The 23,565-nt window shown below is 37.1% G+C and overlaps 1 long non-coding RNA gene across 1 annotated transcript in view; it reads left to right on the top strand.

Moving 5' to 3' along the window:
- Positions 1-18,143, top strand: part of LOC137776276 (uncharacterized) — a 29,688-nt gene extending 11,545 nt beyond the window's left edge. The window contains exons 2-3 of the long non-coding RNA XR_011076192.1: positions 16,690-16,800; positions 18,004-18,143. This is a non-coding gene — a long non-coding RNA (uncharacterized lncRNA). The remainder of the gene's footprint in view (positions 1-16,689; positions 16,801-18,003) is intronic.
- Positions 18,144-23,565: the final 5,422 nt, after the last annotated feature.

The following is a 23,565-nucleotide window of genomic DNA, read 5'->3' as shown; positions in this document are numbered from 1 at the left end:
GCTCTTAGATTACCATACCACTCTGCTCCCCTTTTTTCCCCCCAAATTTTCCTCCAGTGAACATCCTAGCCACAGAAAGGCCATCATCTGGTCAACTTTAAAATTGCTCCCAGTCATTATTCAGTTTCTACAGCACCCAAAAGGAAGGTCAAGGGAGGCTGTTGCTGACACTCTTTTCCTATGCCCCCTAATCAGAAGGGGGTGATGTCTCCCAAAGAGCCTAATCTTCTCTTAAGGGCTTGTTATGAGCTTGCCAGCTGTGACTGCCTCTATACCTTTGTGTATAGCTATCTGTATCCCATAAACTGAGGCTTAGATGAGGTTTGGGTAAAATGATTTGCTAATCTGCATATTTGTTTGTCCTATAAACTATTCCCCTTAACTAAAAAACAGTACTATTTTACACCTTTAGCTATAGACCAGACACATCATAGCCTGCTTTACAAAATCACAAGTTGAAATGAGAACACTTGGTTTCCATTCACAGCCTAGTTAGGGTGTCCCTCACATTTCATAAGCCAAAGTCTCTCAGAATGATGGAATCTCGGTTTGGAAAAAGGCTTAAAGGTCTTCTACTCCAACTTTCCGTTGACTGAATATCTTCTACTTCAGAGGTACTCTTTTCCAGGATACTATAAATGGAACCTAACCCACCTGGTCCTCCCTAGGGGAACTGCTGGGTTTTGAGTTGGGCTGCTGTTTGGGTATTGGTGGCAGTGCCCACTAGTATACAATTTGGAAGGAAATGGATGTGATTCAGCTGTGAAAATTACAAATTAGATTTTGGCTTTCAGACCACTGTGTATTTTTAGAAACAGAGAAGAATATAACAAACACTATTTTAGGTCTAGTAAAGATTATTAATATTATGTTCAGCAGAATAAAAGCTTTTCTGGTGATTGGTTTTCTTCTCCTAAATATAAATTTTTCTAATAATGCTAATTTCCTCCAAGATAATATTATACATCATTTTTATTCATGATCTCTCTCTTTTTTAAAAAAGATTTCTTAGAGATTAGAAGCATGAATTTGATGAGCTCACTTTATAATAGCTACAGGCCCTAGTTTTGCTAACTGAAAGTTGCTTGAGAGTAGGAATATTTTTCTTCATGTTTACATCACCACCCATGTAGTAGAGTACCTGGAATCCAGTAGGAGCATAAGGCATGCTTGTAGAGTGAGTGGATAATCAGAAAATGTATGTACTGATAATGGAAGTTAATGACAGCTGCCTTCTTGATGTGTGCTCACATGGTCTTTCCTTGGTGTATGTGCAGGGAGAGGGAGAACTCTGGTGTCTTTTTGTCTTCTCATAAGGGCACTAATTCCATCATGAGTGTTCCATTCTCATGACTTCATAAACCTAAATATCTACCAAATGTGCCACCTTCAAATACTATCAATCATGTTGGTGGTCAGAGCCTCAGCATATGGATTTGGGGAGATATGAACATTCACCACATAACAGGTTAAATATCTCTCCCAAAATCACTCCTGTAGTATTTAGACAAGTAAAGGCTGAGGATTCAGGGCTTCCACTCACCACACCCAGGCTCCCAATAACACAATTCAGAACCTCCTGAGGGAGAGAAGGCTTCCCCTGTTTTACCTTCTTTTTTGGCTAATGGACATCCAATCAAAGGGAATGGGCTTGGGGGGGAAGATCCCCTTCATGTCTCTAGAGACTCTGACACCTGTTCACCTTCTTCCCATTGTCTCAGTTATTCCTCCATGTTCTGAGGTATCAGTGGTCAAAACAAAAGCTTAGGGTGATTCTTAAGTTCTTAAACTTTTGTTTCTAGTAGGAAATAGACTCATTATTAAAATGTTCCTCAATTAACTTGATCAAATAATTCCAAGTGGGAGATCATTTTCTTCTCTACAAAAATGTGTGGGGAAGGCTTGTTGATAACTATTATACTATTACACTATTGATAGTGCTTCCTTGAACATTTAATTATTGAGTTAGGGAAAAAGAATGATTAGTGCACCTCAGGACAATCATTTCTCATCAAACAGATATTCTGCTGGTTTCCTTTGTGGAAATCACCTCCTGGGCTTAATCCCATGTTACTTGATGTGTTTTGCCTCATGCCTAGGCCTTAATATTGTGAAAGTTTCTTTTAAACTAGAAAAATACCACAGAGTAATCTGTGGTTAAAAAACATAGCAAAAGTTGACTTTATTGAGACATTTTTGCCTTGGTCTGATAAGCCATGGTATCTAAGTAGTCCTAGCCAGAAGCAAAATGGGAATTAGGGTAATGTTATTCTTTCTTGTCAAGCTCCCATCGCTTTTTCCATTCATATTCCAGAAAACTTTAAATCTCATCAAAACTTCCCTGTCCCATGACATGAAGAAGTAAAATATGACCTCAAAAACACAAAATGTGGGGGAGAGTAAAAAAGATAGATCTTTTAGAATGTGTTTGAACTTAAATGATATCAGTTTAAAACAAATTCATATAGTTATAGGTCAACATATATGAACCCTATGGTAACCACAAATAAAAAACCTACAATCAACACCAAAAAACTAAAGAGAAAGGAAAACAAGCATACAACTAAAGAAAATTATCAAACCACAAGGGATGACACTAAGAGAAGAAAAAAAGAACAGAGAAAAACTACAAAAACCACCAGAAAACTAGTAACAAAATTACAATAAATACATACCTATCAATAATCACTTAAAGTCAATGGACTAAATGCTCCAATTAAAAGACATAGAGTGACTGATTGGATAAAAAAAAAAAAAAAACTCATTCATATGCTGACTACAAGAGATTCACTTCAGAGCTAAAAACACACAAAGACTGAAAGTAAGGGGATGGAAAAATATATTTCATGCAAATGAAAACCCATAGAAAGCTGGGGTAACTATACTTATATCACATAAAGTCTGTAACAAAAGACACAGGAGGGCAGTATATAATGACAAAGGGATCAATACAAGAAGAGGATGTAACATTCTTTAATATATATCCACCTAATACAGGAATACCTAAATATATAAAGCATATACTAACAGACATAAAGGGAAATTGACAATAATACAATAACAGTATGGGATTTTAACACCCCAGTTACATCAATGGACAATGGACTTACAACAATGGACAGATCATTCAGACAGAAAATCAATAAGGGAATAGTGTTCTTAAATGACACAAAAGACCAGTTGGACTTAATAGATATCTACAGGACAGTCCATCACAAATACACATTCTTTTCAACATTATCCATGAAACATTATCCAGGATAGAACAAATGCTAGGCCACAAAACAAGTTTCAACAAATTTAAAAGGACAGAAATTATATCAAGCATTTTTTCTGACCATCAATTACAGGAAGAAAAATGGGAAAAAACCACAAACACATGGAGACATATCAACATGCTACTAAAAAACCAATGAGTCAATGAAGAAATCAAAGAGGAAATCAGAAAATACCTCAAGACAAATGAAAATAAAAAACACAACTTTCCAAAATAACTGGGACACAGCAAAAGCAGTTCTAAGAGGGAAATTTACAGAGATACAGGCCTTCCTCAAGAAACAAGAAATATCTCAAATAAGCAACCTAAACTACCATCTAAAAGAGTTAGACAAAGAAGAACAAACAAAGCCCAAAGACAGTAGAAGGAAGGAAATAATTTAGATCAGAGAGGAAATAAATAAAATAGAGACAAAAAAAAGAAGAAAAATCAATGAAATCAAGAGCTGTTTTGTTTTTTATTTAAAGATAAGCAAAAGTGATAAGCTTTAGACAGACTCATAAAGAAAAAAAGAGGGGAGACCCAAATAAACAAAATAAGAAATGAAAGAGGAGAAACTACAACTAATATCACAGAGATACAAAAAAAAATCATAAAGGAATACTACAGTTTTATGAAAACAAATTGGACAACCTAGAAGAAATGCATAAATTTCTAGAAACATACAATGTTCCAAGATTGAATCTGGAAGATATAAGATAATCTGAACAGACCAATATCTAGTAGTGAAATTGAATAAGTAATTTAAAAACTTCCAGGATACAAAAGTCCAGGAGCAGACAGTTTCACAGGGTAATTCTATCAAACATATAAATAAGAGCTGATACCCATCCTTCCCAAACTCTTCCGAAAAATTGAAGAGGAGGAAATGCTCCCAAATTCACTCAATGAGGCCACCATTATCCTGATACTGAAACCAGAGAAAGACACTACAAAGATATAAAATTATAGGCCAATATGTCTGATGAATATAGATGCAAAAATTCTCAACAAATATTACTCAGCCATAAAAAGGAATGGAACTGAGTTATTTGTAATGAGGTGGATGGACCTAGAGTCTGTCATACAGAGTGAAGTAAGTCAGAAAGAGAAAAACAAATACTGTATGCTAATGCACATATATGGAATCTAAAATAACGGTACTGATGAACCTAGTGGCAGGGCAGGAATAAAGACGCAGACATAGAGAATGGACTTGAGGACACTGGGCAGGGAAGGGGAAGCTGGGACGAAGTGAGAGGCATTAACATATACACACTACTCAATGTAAAATAGATGGCGAGTGGGAAGCTGCTGCGTAGCACAGGGAGATCAGCTCGATGTTTTGTGATGACCTAGAGGGGTGGGATAGGGAGGGTAGGAGGGAGGCTCAAGAGGGAGGGGATATGGGGATATATGTATACTTATAGATGATTCACATTGTTGTACAGCAGAAACTAACACAACATTGTAAAGAAATTACACTCTAATAAAGATATTTAAAAAAACAAAAAACAAAAAACAAAAAAGCCCACAAATATTAGTAAACCAAATCTAACAACATATAAAAATGATCATACACCATGATCAACTGGGATTTATCCCCCAAGGATGCAAGGATGGTTCAAGTCCACAAATCAAAAAATGTGATACATGACATTAACAAAAGGAAGGATAAAAATCACATGATCATTTCAATAGAGATATAAAAAACATTTGAAAAAATTCAACATCCACTCATGAAAAAAACTCTCATCAAATTTGGCATAGGGTAAGTCCATTTATGACAAACCCACAGCTAACATCATACTCAATGGTGAAAAGCTGAAAGCCTTTCCTCTAAATTCAGGAACAAGACAAGGATGCCCACTCTTGCTACTTCTATTTAACATAATATTGGAAGTCCTAGCCACAGCAATCTGACAAGAAAAAGAAATAAAATGACTCCAAATTGGAAGGGAAGTAGTAAAAGTGTCACTATTTGTAGATGGCATGATAATATATATAGAAAACCCTAAAGTCTCCACCAAAAAACTATTAGAACTAATAAAAGAATTCAGTAAAGTGGCAGGATACAAGATTAATATATAGAAATCTGCTGCTTTTCTATATACTAATAATGAACTATCAGAAAGAGAAAGCAAAAAAAAAAAAAAAATCCCGTTTAAAATTGCATCAAAAAGAATAAAATACCTAGGAATAAACTTTAACCAAGGTGAAAGGGTTATACTCTGAAAACTATAAAACACTGATGAAGGAAATTAAAGATATGAAGAATGGAAAGGTATCCCATGGTCATGGTTTGGAGGAATTACTATTGCTAAAATGTACATACTACCCAAAGCAATCTATAGATTTAATGCAATCCCTATCGAAATACCCATATTAAAAAAACAAAAACACAAAATTTCCCTGTCCTAGGTCCAATTGCTTTAGAACCTTGGTGACTTTTAGGTGACAAAAACTGAGAATGAACAATTCAGACAGTTTTACTTGCTTAAGTTTTAGTTGTTTAAAGCGTTAATGCCTTTTCATCAAGGGATTTTTAGTATTTATTATTATTTGCACAGCATTGTGCCAGGGGCTTGGGGTGAAAGTGGGGGTTGAGCAAAAATATGAGAAAAGTAATCTCTGTCCTCAAAGTTTCTCTAGTTGCAAAGACAAAGCATACCTATAAGAAATTTAAGTTAATAGAAACTATAGTAAATGCTATGCTATAATGTACATCAATGTGTGATTAATAGCCAGATGAGAGGAAAAGTGATACTATGATTTTATCAAAAGTGTGCAAATCTCTCAGAGTCCTCAAGAAGTAATTTTAATGGTGGTTATGTCTATTTGATGGCTCCTTCAGAACTTGCTGCAGGTATGTACAAAAAGGTCTCTGTGATTTTGGTCAGAGTGGCCTTTTGGTGACCCTCTAATCTCATCAAACAGACTGATAGCTAAATCAACATTCAGGTAACATCTGCTGAGCTGAGAATGCTGGTTTGAGGGAGGTTTGTAGAAAAGTTCTCCATCCACAGTGTTGTCAGTAAGAAGGCAGGAGGGAAGCAACAGGCAATGAAGTAAATGGCAGCAATTAATGTCAGCACACAAAGGGAACCCCTAGTGGGCTAAGGGAGTTAATGCATTTTCCTGACTTGCTGTTAGTAAAACCTAATCAAATCAGATGCTACTATTTTAAACTCTTGGCTCATTTGGACTGGCCTGAGCTAAGTGTTGCTTCTACTCTAGTTATGAAAGAAAGGGTTTTCTAAGCAAATTACTGGGGTAAACAAGATTGCAGAGAATTAAAATGCTTTATAGAATAGTAGAGAGTGAATTTGCAAGAAAACAATCATTGTGCTAATTTTAAACTGTTTTTACCTGTTCATTAAAGCAGCTCATTAAAGACTTCTGCCTCTTAACACTTTGTTATGCTACTTTGAGTTGTTATGTTTACTAGATAGTAAACAGAAAATTTAATTCGGACTTCTCTAATTCATACTGGCCTCTTCATAGCCCAGTTAGTTTGAATTAATGAAATTTGTTTATGGTGAGGGCAACCTCAGAAAGTCATTCTGGGGAGATCATTAGACTTCATTGCTTTCTTTCTGAAGGTTAAATTGTGAGTTTGCAGTGGTCACATAATACTTTTAGCTGTACACAGATTTCTACATAGTTACATAAAGGGAAAATTCATGGCCATGATCTTCTGAATGGAGACAAGTAGTTAAGATCTATGACTGAGCATCACATTCATACATATTTTTGACTCCTTGATCCCTAGGAAGAGAATGAAAGGAAAGAGCAGGGTAGATCTCTGCTGAAGAAGTTTTAGGTTATTGTGAGAGAACCAGGAGCATCTACAGTTAGCACTTTTTAAAAGGACTCCAAGGAATTAAAGAGATCTGCAGATGATCTCTGGCATTTGCAGGTTCTTTATTGTATTTGTTTACTTTACATAAGTATATATATATATATATATATATATATATTTTCTATTTTAGTCTAATGATAATGATAATCTAAAGAAAAGACAAACACTCTGGATCTTTTGAATGACTACTTAATAACCTACCCTCAATTGTCATAGTTTTGTCTATTTGTGTTTCTTATGGCATTGATACAAAGGAGAACTATCTAATGCTTACCAGTAATAAGAAAATAGCAGAGATATAAGAAATATATAAATGGTGTGTTCCTGTCATGAGAAAGCATCACTGAGAGCTGTGCAAATTAAACATTCCTGGAATTTGAATAGAAAAAACTGGTGGGAGAATCAAATCACCTGTGGCACATTGTGCTAGATTTGTTGAACTACCCCAGAACAGAACATACCATATATGCATTTTGAGCAGTGATATAATTCCAGCAAAATAATTACATTTAAATTAATGTTAATTTTAAATTTATTAGTTTTCTTTGAAATTAGTTTGCACATTTGTTTGGGTTTTATAGTTTGCTAAGAGTCAGAGGTATAAGGGATTTATAGGTAGTTTTATGTTTATTCATATTTAAGTAACAATATAATAAATATAATTTAAACTAACACTAGGAATCCAAGAGGAATTTATTCTTTAAAAGGAGGTTAGAGAACTAATGATTGATAAAACCACAGATTATTGGAAATTGAGTACTCCTTAGAGATCATTGTGCAGTGTTTCTGAGACTGAGTTCCAGGGAACTCTGGTTTGGGAGGTGTTCATAGGTAAGCCAAGAAAAACAAAGGATGGAAGTTTCTGTGATCAATAAGCCCTGGAAAAGAATAGCTGCTATCACCTCTCCTGAAGACTCACAGCGCTCTTTCATGAAATAAAGCCTCAGCAAGAATTACCTGTCAAGTTTTGTTCAAAGCAGCATTTCCCAATCTTATCAGCACCCAGAGCCCCTTGCCTTAGATGACCTGCCTCCAGCCTCCAGAAAAATTCTCCAACAGAACTGTAGCATGAGAAGTACTGCTTAGCATCCAGGCCCTCATTTTGCAGACTGGGACATGAAGAGGCTATAGCGGGCTAAACAGTGTCCTCCCAAAACTCATGTCTACCTGGAATGCCAGAATGTAATCTTATTTGGAAGTAAGGTTTTTGCAGATGTAATAGGTTAAGATGAAGCTGTGATAGTTTATTTTAGGTGTCAACTTGACTGGGCCATGGAGTGCCCAGATATTTCATCAAACGTCAGTCTGCGTGTTTCGATGAGGGTGTTTTTGGATGGGTTTAACATTTAAATTGATAGAGTAAAGCAGGCTGGGCCTCATCCAATCAGTTGAATATCTTGAATAGAACAAAAAGACTCGCCCTTCCTCAAATAAGGGGGAATTCTTGATACCTGACTGCCTTCAACCTGGGGCATTGTTTTCTCCTGCCTCAGACTCAAACTGAGAGGTTGGTTTTTCCTGGATCTACAGCATGCTGGCATTTGGATTTAGAAGTAAGCATCAGCTTTCCGGGGTCCGGATCTTGAAACTTGTCAGCCTCCATAATCATATCAGCCAATTCCTTATAATAAATCTTTCTGCACTTATATGTATCCACTGGTTCTATTTCTCTGGAGAACCCTGAGTAGTACAGAGGTCACGGTGGATTAAGGTGGGTCCTAAATTGAACAACTGGTATCCTTATAAGAAGAGAAAACAGAGACACAGAAGAAACAAACAGGAAAAGGCCATGTAATGACAGAAGCAGAGACTGAAATGATACATCAACAAGACAAGGATAGCAAAGGATTGCTGACAACCACCAGAGGCTGTGAAGAGTCATGCAGAATATTCCCCTTCCAAGGTTCCAGAAGGAGCTAACATTGCTGACACCTTGATTTTGGACTTCTGCCATCCTGAACTGTAAGATAATAAATTTTTATCATTTGAAGATACACAGTTTGTGGTAATTTGATATGGCAGGCCTATTAAACTAATAGAGAGAGGAGGGAAAGGGAAAGGCAGAAGCAGCCAGAGAGAGAGAGAGGCAAAGAGAGAGAGAGAAGTGGCCTACTCCTACTCTTTTTTTTTTTTTTTTTTTAACATCTTTATTGGAGTATAATTGCTTTACAATGCTGTGTTAGTTTCTGCTTTATAACAAAGTGAATCAGTTATACATATACATATGTTCCCATATCTCTTCCCTCTTGCATCTCCCTCCCTCCCACCCTCCCTATCCCACCCTTCTAGGTGGTCACAAAGCACTGAGCTAATCTCCCTGTGTTATGCGGCTGCTTCCCACTAGCTATCTATTTTACATTTGGTAGTGTATATATGTCCATGCCACTCTCTCACTTTGTCACATCTTACCCCTCCCCCTCCCCATATCCTCAAGTCCATTCTCTAGTAGGTAGTAGGTCTGTGTCTTTATTCCCATCTTGCCACTAGGTTCTTCATGACCTTTTTTTTTTTTTTTTTTCCTTAGATTCCATATATATGTGTTAGCATACTGTATTTGTTTTTCTCTTTCTGACTTACTTCACTCTGTATGACAGACTCTAACTCCATCCACCTCACTACAAATACCTCCATTTCATTTCTTTTTATGGCTGAGTAATATTCCATTGTATATATGTACCACATCTTCTTTATCCATTCATCCGATGATGGACACTTAGGTTGCTTCCATGTCCTGGTTATTGTAAATAGCCTACTCCTACTCTTAGGCAAAGGCAGGACAGTAGACTGAGTCTCTGACTTGGAAGTCAATACTCTTTTCATTGCATTTATTCATTTTTTCCATCCCTATCTTGTTCCAGAATAAAATGTAAGCATATAATTTTTCTTCCACAAATAAATACAACAGAAACTAAAGGCAAAACACAGACAATATAAAAAACTAAACAAACCCATTTCTAGAAGCAGCATAGCACTAATTATCTATGTAACTGCTATTTATATTGCTATAAGAAAAGCTGGATTTCCCCAAGTGTAAGATAGTATCTTTCTATAGGATGTCAGAACTGAAAGGGACCTTTGAGAACATCTGAAACAATTACTTTATTTTAAAGATATAAACATTAGTACATTAGTGTCCTATTCCTGCTGTAATGAGGAATAGGAGTGTGGTTTGTTTTACCACAACCTTAGTGGTTTAAAAACAACACAAATTAATTTTCTTATAGTTCTGGAGGTCAGAAGTCAAAAATTAGATTCAGTAGGCTAAAATCAAGGTGTCAGCAGGACTGGCTATGTCTGTTCTGGAGGCTCTAGGGAAAAATCTGTTCCTTTGTCTTTTCCAGCTTCTAGAGGCTGTGCACAATCCTTGCCTCATAGCCCTGTATCACTCTGACTTCCACTTCTGTCATCATCTCCTTCACACCTCTGGCTCTCCTGCTTTCCTCTTATAAAGACCTTAATGATTACCTTGGGACCACCTGGATAATCCAGGATAATCTCCCTATCTCAAAATTCTTAGTGTTATCACGTGTGCAAAATTTAGTTTACGTGTAAGGTAACACACTCACAGGTTCTGGGGATTAGGATGTGAGCATCTTTAGGGAATCATTATTCAGCTTACCACAGCTTTCCAGTGTGATTAGAATTTAGACTGGCATACCCCCATGCCATTGCTTCATCCATAATTCCATAATGCATGGTATCATAAGAGTGACCTTGTAGTTCAGGGTTTTCTCAGACTTCCAGGGTGTATGAAGCACACATAGGAACAATATTAACAAATTGTATTTCAAATTATGCATAGTAATTAAAATATAGAAAACAGAGTTTATGAAATACATTATTGCAAATTGGGACTTGCTTCAATTCATAAATGACTACTGCTTTAGTCACTCGACAAAAGGATGGAGCTTGGTCCCACTGCCATAGCTCTATGATGCCCCTGGCCACTCAGCAGTCGCAGTGGTGACTGCCTCTTTAGAATCCTTGTGAATTTGAGAAGGAACTCAATCCCAGGTTGCTCCTTAAAAATGGAATACGGATATTTTTGTTTGCTCATAAAGTTGTGCAAGGATAATAATGCCTCATGCTTATGTAGAAATATTTACAGGTCACTAAGCATGTTAATGTAGGATATCTCAGGTAATTTTGCAATAAGCCAGAAGGGTAGGCAGGAGTAACAACTTTATCCCATTTTAGATATGGGCAAACTGAGGCTCAGAGGAGCTGTGTGAATTGCCCAAGGTTACACCTTTATAAGTCAGTGGGTCTGGGACTCAGACCCAGATTTCCTGACTCCAGCTCTCAGGTTGTTCTGAGACCAATAGCTAGGTAAGGCAAACAGAGATCAACCAAAAAACCAATCAATCAGGTCCATCAAAAGGGGATAATGAATAATAAGGCAAATTACTTTCTAAGTTGAATTAAGAGACTGTTATAGAATGGCAACTTTGTGTTTTGACTCTTAAAATTTAAAAAATAGGTTAATAGCATGAAACTCTTTTAAATGTAACAGGAATTTCTGACTAGACTCAGAACTATATTATATGAAAACTCAAAGCTCAAATAAATTCAGCCTCTCACTTAACTTCTGTTGAATATCGGAAACTAAGTGGAATTTAAGGTTTTAGAAAATATGTTTCTATTAAAAATCCTTATGTTTCATGCCTCCACCTTTTCTTATTTTGGCCACATTTTACAGGACAATAGTATGTATACTTTTTTGCTAGCAGAAACTGAAACTGTGCAAGGTCTAATTTATTATTAGAAATAAATGTGACATATAATATACAAGAAAAAATTCAAGTTTTTTTTTACCAGTTAGGAGAACGCACAATTTTGTGATGGCCTGATTCTTCTGACATAGGTTAAATTCTAAATGGAATTTTATTGTGAAAGAGTCTGTTTAAAACAAGTGGGGCAGGTGGTGAACTTTCTGTAAAAAAATACAAATAATGTGGATTTGATGAGAAATCCTGATCAATTTAGATTAGAAAAGACTGGCTCCATTTGCCAGCTAAGAGAACAACTCCCTTCTTCCTCCCTCCCTCCCTTCCTTCCTTCCTTCCTTCTTTCTTTCCTTCCTTCCTTCCTTCCTTCCTTCCTTCCTTCCTTCCTTCCTTCCTTCTTTCCTTCCATTACCATGTGTCAAGAACAATGCTAGACCTTGAAGTTGCAGAAATGAGTCATTTCTTCATGAAATCAACCACTTTAATTTGTATAGCCCCATGTATTAGAAAGTTCTTTCTTATATGCAGCAAAATGGGTATGTCCACAGTTTCTAACAAGTGAACTTAGTTAGGTCATTCGGAGTCACAGACAACATCTCTTTTTTTCTCTTCTTTACAAGACCCATTTTATTATTTCTATCCTCCAGTCTAGAAATCCCTCTTTGTATAAGGCGGGTCTCATTTGACAAGATCTTTAGACATTTTGTTGTCTTGTTCGGGCAATTAAAACAAGGCATCCTGAACTCTACCCTTACTCCAGATATGCCCAGTCATCACAGTAGTCAGTTTAGATTGTCTCATGATTTTGGCTTCATAGACATGTAAACGTGACTGACCTAATTTTGTGTTAGCTTTTTAAACACCTTCAGCTTGTGGTCAGATAATACTGTCACATCTTTTGCAGGTGAGTATTACCAAAACAAGCACCATATTGTTTGTAAAATTGGTGTTTTGATCTTAAGTGTATGACTTTATTCTGCTGAAATGCATCTTGTTGGCTTTGGCCCCAGTGACAAGGTCACTATTAGCCCACCCTACAGTTAGCCACCTATGCAGAGTAAATTTTAAGAAACTTAAAGCTACCCAAGATGCTTTCAAAAACAAACTTTCTCTCCTACTGGCTTTCCAGCAGCCTATATTTACCAGTTTTATAACTTTTAAGAATATCAAGATTAAATATACTCTTAAGGGTAAGATATCCAGAATTTGCTAGTTTAACATGGAAATATTTAATCACAAAGGAGTGTTCTATTAAAACACTAGTCTGAAAAGTTATCTTACTAGCTAAATACTGGACCCTATGGGGATGGCAAAGGAGAAAGTTACCTTATAATAGAAGAATGGAATTAAAAAGGTTTAGGGCAAGAGACTTTCTTGGGGAAGACAGGTCTGTTTTCCTAGGGAAAAAACTGAGCCGTTATTTTAGATGAAAGCCTATTAATACTTAGGTTAAAAATACATACATATATAGCCAAAATTGATGTGTAAAAATGTTGCCACTACAATGTACAAAATGTAGAGTAGGCAGTGTTATTACAATTTTACAGATGAAGAAACTGGGACTTAGAGAATGTAATTTGTCCAAAATTTCAGGATCAGTAAGTGACAGAGACAGTGTCTGAGATCAGGCATTCTTGCCCCTTCCTATTCTTTTACAAAACTCAAATTCAGCATGTGCATCTTCTGAAGGATGCATTATAATTGATTTAAGGATATTCTAGTTAGAAAAAAGGGAATGAAAGATTGTTAATAAAATTATTTGTCAGGGACTGGGTATATTTTACAATTCTGTGATTATTAAGCTTTCCATTCCACTTCAGTACACGTCTAAGAACATGACTCAGTAATTGGCTACCAATATAGCCTTGGAATGGGGATTTTGGAATAGCACTAGACAGGTGAGGTTGATCTAATGATAAATATCCTCAGGAGGGGAAAGTTCATTAAATTTAACTTTGTAGTGTCATGTTGGAGAAATGTTCACATTACCTTGGATCCTGTACATGAGAGAGAGGCCAACTTGTGGCTAACACCAGGGTGTCAGCAAGGTGCAAAAGATCAATTCACCTCTGGAATGAATGAAGCAGAAAATGGTTTATTCATTTGCTTAATTATTCTTCACACAGTTAAGGCACACACTGAGCTAAATCAGCTGAGGATATCAAGAAGAATAAGCTGAGAACTATACTCTCACATGACTTGCAGTCTCATAAAGAAGCCACAAAAATTGTTAATGTTATTCAGAATATTATAAATGTCTCCACAGCCAGGCTCAAGTTCTCAGCCTGGCTTTCTGGGCTCTTCATAGTTTGAGCCGACACTGCTCATTTGTTCTAATACCCTCTGCTCAACACAGATGCACATTGTTCTCATTAGTCAGGTCTCTTCACCATTCCGCAAACATGCCTGGCTCACTTTTGCTTGCTTCCTTTCTACCTTTTCTCCTTTCCTCCCTCCTTCCTTTCTTTTTAAATGTTTTTGAGCATCTGCAATGTGACAGCCTCTGTGCTAACTACCAGGGTTCCATCAGATCAGATGTCCATATTTCCTACCCTCCTGGGCTGAAAGTCAGTATTTAGGATTTAGCTCAGGCCACATTTTCCTTTCTGAAGTCTTTTCTTGATTATTTTTGTCCTGAATGGTCACTGACTCTTCTGCCATTGGGTAGTTCTTATATAGTGAGTACCTTGCAACTAGGACTGTATTAATTTTCAGAGAGGAGAGTATTGCCAGAGTTTAAGGCATGAAGAGTGTCAAGGCCTGGGACAGCCTGGAGAAGCTTTGTGGAGGAGGTGAGACTTGAGATGGGCCATGAGGAAGGGACAATTGAACTTGATAACTGAGATTGAGTAAAGATTTCAGACAGGGGCTAGCATGGAGAAAGAAAGAGAGTAAGCCCAAGAAAGGAAATCCTTTCTTCAAAACGGACTACCATAACTTGAAGAAAGGATTTCCTTTCTTGGGCTTACTCTCTTTCTTTCTCCATTGCTAGCCCCTGTCTGAAATCTTTTACTCAATCTCAGTCTATCAAGATGTCTCACTTGTCCCTTCCTCATGGCCCATCTCAAGTCTCACCTCCTCCACAAAGCTTCTCCAGGGCTGTCAAAGCCCCTTGAAACCAAACCAGACTCTGGCCTTAAACTCACGCAATACTCTCCTCTCTGAAAATTAATACAGTCCTAGTTGCAAGGTACACACTATATAAGAACTACCCAATTGCAGAAGAGTCAGTGACCATTCAGAACAAAAATAATCAAGAAAAGACTTCAGAAAGCACAGAAGCCTTTCTGTGTCCCCTGTTTCTTGTTTTTAGGAAATAGGCGTCAGCCTCCATGAACTTCCCTGAGTTCCAAAGGGCAGGTTCAAACAGTTGCTAATCAGGGAAGGGAGGTGATATAGAAACAAGGAAGGAGCAGCCAAGAAAGAATAGTGCAGCCTTGAGGCAGGGTCCTGGTTCCACCTCAAGGGATACACATAACAATATTGTTGAGCTCTTCTGTAGAACTAAATCCCCCAACAAATGGAAGATGTTAAGTACTTGATGAAGCATTCTTCATTCCAGAGAGAAGGTCACAGTTTGATAACCCTGAAAACCACAAAATCTCATCAGGAGACAACCTGAGGCCAGATTAAAGAAATGCAGGCCCTGACACACTCTGAACCTTATCAGCAACCCTGCCCTTGAAACCTTGCTGTAAATCTCCTCATCAAATCCCCTAGATTGGAGACACAGTTTTTGAGTTCATGAGCCTGCTGTGTCCCCATTTGCCTGGCCAAGCAATAAAACTCTTATTTTCTACTTTACCCAAAACTCTGTCTCCGAGATTCGATTTGTCACCAGTACACAGAGGCCATGTTTTTGGCACCACAACCTCTGTTTGAACAATAACTTCTGCTTGCTATACTCATAAAATAGCTAGTTCCACTCACTGGACCACTCCAATGAATACAAAATTCTTTCCCACATTAAGCTAAAATCTGGCTCTTGATATTTTTCAGCCATTGAGCCTGTTTTTTCCTGGTAAAGCCATGCAGAAGAGTAAGCTTGATTTCTCAACACAAGGGTTTATTAAATATTTGTAAAAATAGTATTGTGCACTTGGAAAGTAACTTGAGTGATTCATTCCTTGAGTGATTCATTCATTCAAGGTGGGTTGAAATTGTAGCTTAAGACAATGAAACAATCTGGCAAAACACAGGAAAGCAATATGGCAGGGTGTTAAAAGTTCAGGCTCTAGTCTTGATTTTAATCTTTGCTCCTCCACGTGCTGGCTCCTCCCCCAGCCTCAGGTTTTTAACCTATTCAGTGAGGATTACAATAGCACCTACTTTATCATGCTGATGAGAGAGTTAAATTAGGTAATACACAAAAAGCACAGTGTGAAGTCTCTGGCTCATAATAAGTGTTGAATGAAAGCTGAGAGAAAAATGGCTGTATAGTAAATGCGAACACTTGGGCAAAACACACTGTTATTTAAAACTTGGCTGACTGAAGACATCAGGGATGACTAGGCCCTATAGGAACAATTGTGCCCAAGCTAAAGAGCAGATAAGACAAACCAACAGACAAAGCCCACCAAGAACACCTTTGCTTGCTTTCCATGCTGCTGGTAGATCACCTCATGTGTTGCATTAATAAGTGCTCTCTCTGGTGTGAACTTAAGTGATGTAAGCAGTAGAGTAGTAAATATGTCCCTTCAGAGAATATTTTGTGGTTTACAAAATAACTCTTTAAAAGTACACCCCCCACCACCTACTTAAAATTTCCCATACTTCTTTCCATTCTTCTTAGTTCTAACCTGTTGATTGACCTTAAATGATGTGTGTCTCTCTTTAAATTCCAGGTCTGTTTCTGGAGTCATTTTTGGGCACTCTTGCTGAAGACTGTCGAAATGGTGACACAGTGAGAAGGAAATGTTACATACTCAAACCCCAGAACAAGTGGTATTTCCATGGTATATACTTTCAAAAACACTTTCCCATACGTTATCTCATTTGATCTTATAAAGTAATCTATAGTAGGTAGGTAGAGTATCTAAGGCTATTTCCATTCTCTAGATGAGGAAATTGATGCTCATAATGATGGAGGGCCTGGGCCTACAGTGGGGTGCAGTGTGAACAGTAGGAAAATCTGGGGATTCAGAATGGTTGAGCACTGGTTTTGTTGTACTTCTTTGGACTTTCATATTCTTATCTCTAAAATAAGCAGTTTGAACATGATGATGGTCCCTTTAGCTCTAATATTCCATGATGATTACAAGTTCAACATTGTACAGCAGTTTAGAGTCCAAAGCAGGACTAGAGCACAAGTGTCCCATGCCTAAACTCATGATGCCAAGCTGTTTTATGATGTCCTATTATTCCCAGCCTTCCCACCTACTCATCACCCTGTTTCTACTTTGGCAATCATGAAGTAATCTCCCAGAATGATTGAGGATGTTGATAGGAAATTATTTCTCTTCCTTTCCCGTGTGTTCTGGCACATGGATATGTTAGGGCAATTGTCCCTGTGGTGATCATTATGCACTTAGCTATTTTTGTTCTAGTGCCCGGAAGGCTGTGGGGCATTGATGCCTAGTCAAAGAATTTACAGCCAATTTAGTCCACCTCAGTTAAGTTACACACTCAGCCAAATTGCAGAAAGCTGGTTTCTGTTTCCCTAAAATTTGTCACTCCTGGGAATTACCTTGGGCCATTGTGAGATCATACAGCAGACATGGAAAAGAAAACCACTTACACTGAAACCAGGGTTCAAGGGGTTTCACCCATGATTTAGTAGTATTAAACTAGATTTAAAACTCTGGACTGCTACTTACTAGATGTTGAGACTTGGATAGATTATTCACCTCTCTGTGTTTCAGTTGCCTTATCTGCAAGATGGGTTTAACAATATGACCAATCTCATAAAAGGAATGGATGAGATAATACATGTTAAGTGTTAGAACAGTATAGTACATTGTAGGTGTTCCATATGTACTAGCTATTATTATCATTTTAAGTCATTTTATTTTTCTTATTTTAAAATGATAAAAGATGAGATCCCAAATGATCTCTTTCCCATGATCATGCCAGATTCAATAATGCAGTCTCAGTTAAAACTTAGCCATCCTAGGACTTCCCTGGTGGTGCAGTGGTTAAGAATCCACTTGCCAATGCAGGAGACATGGGTTCGAGCCCTGGTCTAGGAAGATTCCACATGCCTCAGAGCAACAAAGCCCGTGCACCACAACTACTGAGCCTGCGTGCCACAACTACTGAAGCCCGTGTGCCTAGAGCCTGTGCTCCACAACAAAAGAAGCCACCGCATTGCGCATCGCAACAAAGAGTAGCCCCCGCTTGCCACAACCAGAGAAAGCCTGCATGCAACAACAAAGACCCAACGCAGCCATAAATAAATAAATAAATAAAAAAAAAACATAACAAAACTCAGCCATCCTTGCTAATTTCTTTCCACTCCAGGTTTCCTTACACCATTTTAAAAATAGCATCTTCCCATTTGGAGTTCAGGAAGTGTTTTTAAGCACTGTAACATATAGATAAACCACTGTTAGCATAAGACATCCATCTATTTTTAAGGAAAGCATGTTCAGTTAGTCACTTCCAAGGATCCTCCAGAAATTCTGTGTGCCACATTCCAGGTACAACTCTATTTCTGTTGCTCACTGTGATAATTGTGCCCACTTTGTCTCTGTCGGTTAAGGGCTGCCATGTGGAACCTGTCTTTCTGAGATACCATCATTCCAAGTGAAATTAGGGAGCCTGTGTCAATCGCAACATATCTCATCATCATCCCTGGCCTTCAAAGGACAAATATCACATAACTTTTTCAGAGTGGCAGTGTCCCCTTTCTTATACATTACTCTATGTCTCCTCTGGACCCTCCTGAGCACGTAGTTAGTGGAGGACGTGTGTTCAGATAGTGTATGATGTAAAACTTTTACTTACTGGCCATATAACTTTGGACTCTACTGATTTAGAGTCCTTGGTTCTCAACAGAGGGATGCTTTCACCAGGGGAATCAATAATTTGATTGAACTGAAAGTTGAGGCTGACACACTTTTGGCACAGAACAAACAAAGAACAAAGCTTATTTTACTGGTTAATTTGATTGATCCTGATTACGAAGAGGAAAAATAATTGCTTCTCTACAATAGGACAGAACAGAATCTATCTGAAACTCAGGGATCTCTTAATGTTTTCAAGTCAAATGTTAATGGAGACCTCAACAACCAAATATAGTTAGATTCAGATCACTCAGGAGTGCCAGCTTGGTTTACCCCCAAATAAAGGATCCCCATGAATTGTGGGGCTGGTTGAGGCTAAGAAAAACAGGAAATAGTAATGATTAATGGAAGTTGTAATATCAAGTATGGCTGCATGACTAGTTACAGTTAAACATAATCTCTTACCCGCTTGTTCCTTAACACTGTTACATGACAACAAGACATTAAATATTTTCCCTTCTCCCATCTCACTATTTTACATAGGAATCATTGATTGTGGTTAAGTTTTAAATTTAGACTGTAGGTTGCAAAACTTAGAATTGTGATTTAACTATAAATAGAATTAACATCACCTGAAGATAAGAACAGTAAATTTCAGAGTTTTGTGTCAACCTTTTTTTGAGATGGTGAGAATATCGTGATTTGTATAAAGGATGGTTGCATCCTGTATGGTGTAAACATGATGTTATTGTCACTGTTTAGAAGATTAAATATGTGTAGAAGTGTATGAGTAACCAAAAAGGATGGACTGTGCTAGTTTTTAAACTGCTGTTTCTCAGTCAAAATTTACCCTTCTATATTCTGCTATGTACTATTAGGGCTAAGAGTCTGCAAACCACATTTCCCGATCTCCATTGCTAGCCAGGTTCCTATTAGGTTTTCCAATAGGAGGGACTGGTGGGGAGATCAAAAAGTAGAGAAATAGAAAAGTTTCATAGAACAGTTGTTGGCATTAATATTTCTGTTTACCTTATTCATTTCTGTCTTGGGGCTTACCTTTGCATTAGCTGTTCCCTTGGTTTGGATTATTAGTCCCTTCAGTCTTCAGATGGTTGCTATCTTCTTGTCATTCAGATCTCAGTTTCAGTATCATCCCCTCAGAAAACCTTTGCTTGATCCCTTAATCCAAAATAGTCATTCTTTTTGATGACAGACATTCTGACCTCTGTGAGGTGATATCTCATTGTGGTTTTGATTTGCATTTTCCCTGATGATTAGCAATAATGAGCATCTTTTCATCAGCCTGTTGGCCACCTGCATTTCCTCTTTGGAAAAATGGTTATTCAGTTCTTCTGCCCAGCTTTTAATTGAGTTGTCTGTTTTTTTGATGTTGAGGTGTATGGGCTATTTACATATGTTGGATAGTAACTCCTTATCGGTCATACCCTTTGCAAATTATCTTCTCCCATTCAGCAGGATGTCTTTTCATTTTGTTGATGGTTTACTTTGCTGTGCAAAAGCTTTTAAGCTTAATTAGATCCCTTTTGTTTAGTTTTGCTTTTATTTCCTTTGCTTTAGGAGACAGATCCAAAAAAATATATATCGCAGCGATTTATGTCAGAGTGTTCTGCCTATGTTTTTCTCTAGGAGTTTTATAGTATCTGGTCTTACATTTAGGTCTTCAATCCACTTTGAGTTTATTTTTCTATATGGTGTTAGAGAATGTTCAAATTTCATTCTTTTACATCTAGCTTTCCAGTTTTCCCAGCACCACTTATTGAAGAGATTTTTCTCCATTTTATGTTCTTGCCTCCTTTGTCATAGATTAATTGACTAAGTGTGCAGATTTAATTCTGAGATCTCTATTCTGTTCCATTGATCTATGTGAATAAAAGAACACAAATAACAAATGTTTGTGAGGACGTGAAGAAAAGGGAACCCTTGTACACTCTTGATGGGGTTGTAAATTAGTGCCTCCACTGTGCAAAACAGTATAGAGATTTCTCAAAAAGCTAAAAATAGAACTACCATATGACCAGCAATTCCACTCCTGAGTATATATCTGAAAACAAAACAAAACAAAACACTAATTTGACAAGATATATGCACCTCAATGTTCATACAGAATTATTTTCAATTGCCAAGGTATGAAAGCAACCTAAGCGTCTGTCAACAGATGAGTGGGTAAAGAAGATGTGATACACACACATACACACACACACACACACACACACACACAGTGGAATACTACTCAGCCATTAAAAAAAGAAATTTTTCCTATTGCAGCAACATGGATGGACTTGGATGGCACTATGCTAAGTGAAATAAGTCAGACAGAGAAAGACAAATACTGTATATCACTTATATGTGGAATCTAAGAAATACACAAACTAGTGAATAAAACAAACAAACAAAAAGAAGCAGACTCTCAGATATAGAAAAAAAACTAGTAGTTACTAGTTTAGAAAGAAGCAGACTCTCAGATATAGAAAAAAAACTAATAGTTACTAGTAACGGGGACAAGGAAGTGGGGGGCAATATATGGGTAGGGGAGAAAAAAAAGTGTTATCATGGGATTATATGAAATCACCTGTGTGAAACTTTTGAAAATTATAAAGCACTATAGAATTTACAAGAACCTTTCATTCAATAAAAAAAATTAAATTTCAAAGAACAAGTAGAAAAATATTTCTCTTTACACAAGAAGTCAGCATTAATATTTCTTTCAACTTTTTGTCTCTGAATATTTTTCACAGTTGTAACATGGTGTATATAAAAATTTCTCTTGTGACATTTTCACTCAAAATTGTAATGCCAGTATATTCTCTGCCATGAAATGTTGTAAACATTTTATTGGCTGTATAATTTTCCATATAATAAATAAGCTTGATTTTATATTACTATTTATCTATTGCTGACCATTTATATTGTTTCCAATATTTTCAGGACTATACAGAGCTCTGAGATTAAAATAAATAGATAAATAAAATGTTTTTGAAAACTTTCCTAAGCATTTAAAAAAAAAGTAGTCATTTTTTTTTTTAACATCTTTATTGGAGTATAATTGCTTTACAATGCTGTGTTAGTTTCTGCTTTATAACAAAGTGAATCAGTTATACATATACATATGTTCCCATATCTCTTCCCTCTTGCATCTCCCTCCCTCCCACACTCCCTATCCCACCCCTCTAGGTGGTCACAATGCACAGAGCTGATCTCCCTGTGCTATGCGGTTGCTTCCAACTAGCTATCTATTTTACGTTTAGTAGTGTATATATGTCCATGCCACTCTCTCACTTTGTCACAGCTTACCCTTCCCCCTCCCCATATCCTCAAGTCCATTCTCTAGTAGGTCTGTGTCTTTATTCCCATCTTGCCACTAGGTTCTTCGTGACTTTTTTTTTTTTTTCCTTAGATTACATATATATGTGTTAGCATACTGTATTTGTTTTTCTCTTTCTGACTTACTTCACTCTGTATGACAGACTCTAACTCCATCCACCTCACTATAAATAACTCAATTTCATTTCTTTTTATGGCTGAGTAATATTTCATTGTATATATGTGCCACATCTTCTTTATCCATTCATCCGATGATGGACACTTAGGTTGCTTCCATGTCCTGGCTATTGTAAATAGAGCTGCAATGAACATTTTGGTACATGACCCTTTTTGAATTATGGTTTGCTCAGGGTATAAGCTCAGTAGTGGGATTGCTGGGTCGTATGGTAGTTCTATTTTTAGTATTTTAAGGAACCTCCATACTGTTCTCCATAGTGGCTGTATGAATTTACATTCCCACTAACAGTGCAAGAGTGTTCCCTTTTCTCCACACCCTCTCCAGCATTTATTGTTTCTAGATTTTTTGATAATGGCCATTCTGACTGGTGTGAGATGATATCTATTTGTAGTTTTGATTTGCATTTCTCTAATGACTAATGACGTTGAGCATTCTTTCATGTGTTTGTTGGCAATCTGTATATCTTCTTTGGAGAAATGTGTATTTAAGTCTTCTGCCCATTTTTGGATTGGGCTGTTTGTTGTTTTGTTATTGAGCTGCATGAGCAGCTTGTAAATTTTTGAGATTAATGCTTTGTCAGTTGCTTCATTTGCAAATATTTTCTCCCATTCTGAGGGTTGTCTTTTGGTCTTGTTTATGGTTTCCTTTGCTGTGCAAAAGCTTTTAAGTTTCATTAGGTCCCATTTGTTTATTTTTGTTTTTATTTCCATTTCTCTAGGAGCTGGGTCAAAAAGGATCTTGCTGTGATTTATGTCATAGAGTGTTCTGCCTATGTTTTCCTCTAAGAGTTTGATAGTGTCTGGCCTTACATTTAGGTCTTTAATCCATTTTGAGTTTATTTTTGTGTATGGTGTTAGGGAGTGTTCTAATTTCATACTTTTACATGTACCTGTCCGGTTTTCCCAGCACCACTTATTGAAGACGCTGTCTTTTCTCCACTGTATATGCTTGCCTCCTTTATCAAAGATAAGGTGATCATATGTGCGTGGGTTTATCTCTGGGCTTTCTATCCTGTGCCATTGATCTATGTTTCTGTTTCTGTGCCTGTACAAAACTGTCTTGATTACTATAGCTTTGTAGTATAGTCTGAAGTCAGGGAGCCTGATTACTCCAGCTCCATTTTTCGTTCTCAAGATTGCTTTGGCTATTCGGGGTCTTTTGCGTTTCCATACAAATTGTGAAATTTTTTGTTCTAGTTCTGTGAAAAATGCCAGTGGTAGTTTGATAGGGATTGCATTGAATCTGTAGATTGCTTT

The sequence above is a fragment of the Eschrichtius robustus genome, chromosome 14 (genome assembly GCF_028021215.1).
Source record: "Eschrichtius robustus isolate mEscRob2 chromosome 14, mEscRob2.pri, whole genome shotgun sequence".
Taxonomy (NCBI): Eukaryota; Metazoa; Chordata; class Mammalia; order Artiodactyla; family Eschrichtiidae; genus Eschrichtius; species Eschrichtius robustus.
This window is presented reverse-complemented; position numbering and strand designations above follow the sequence as displayed.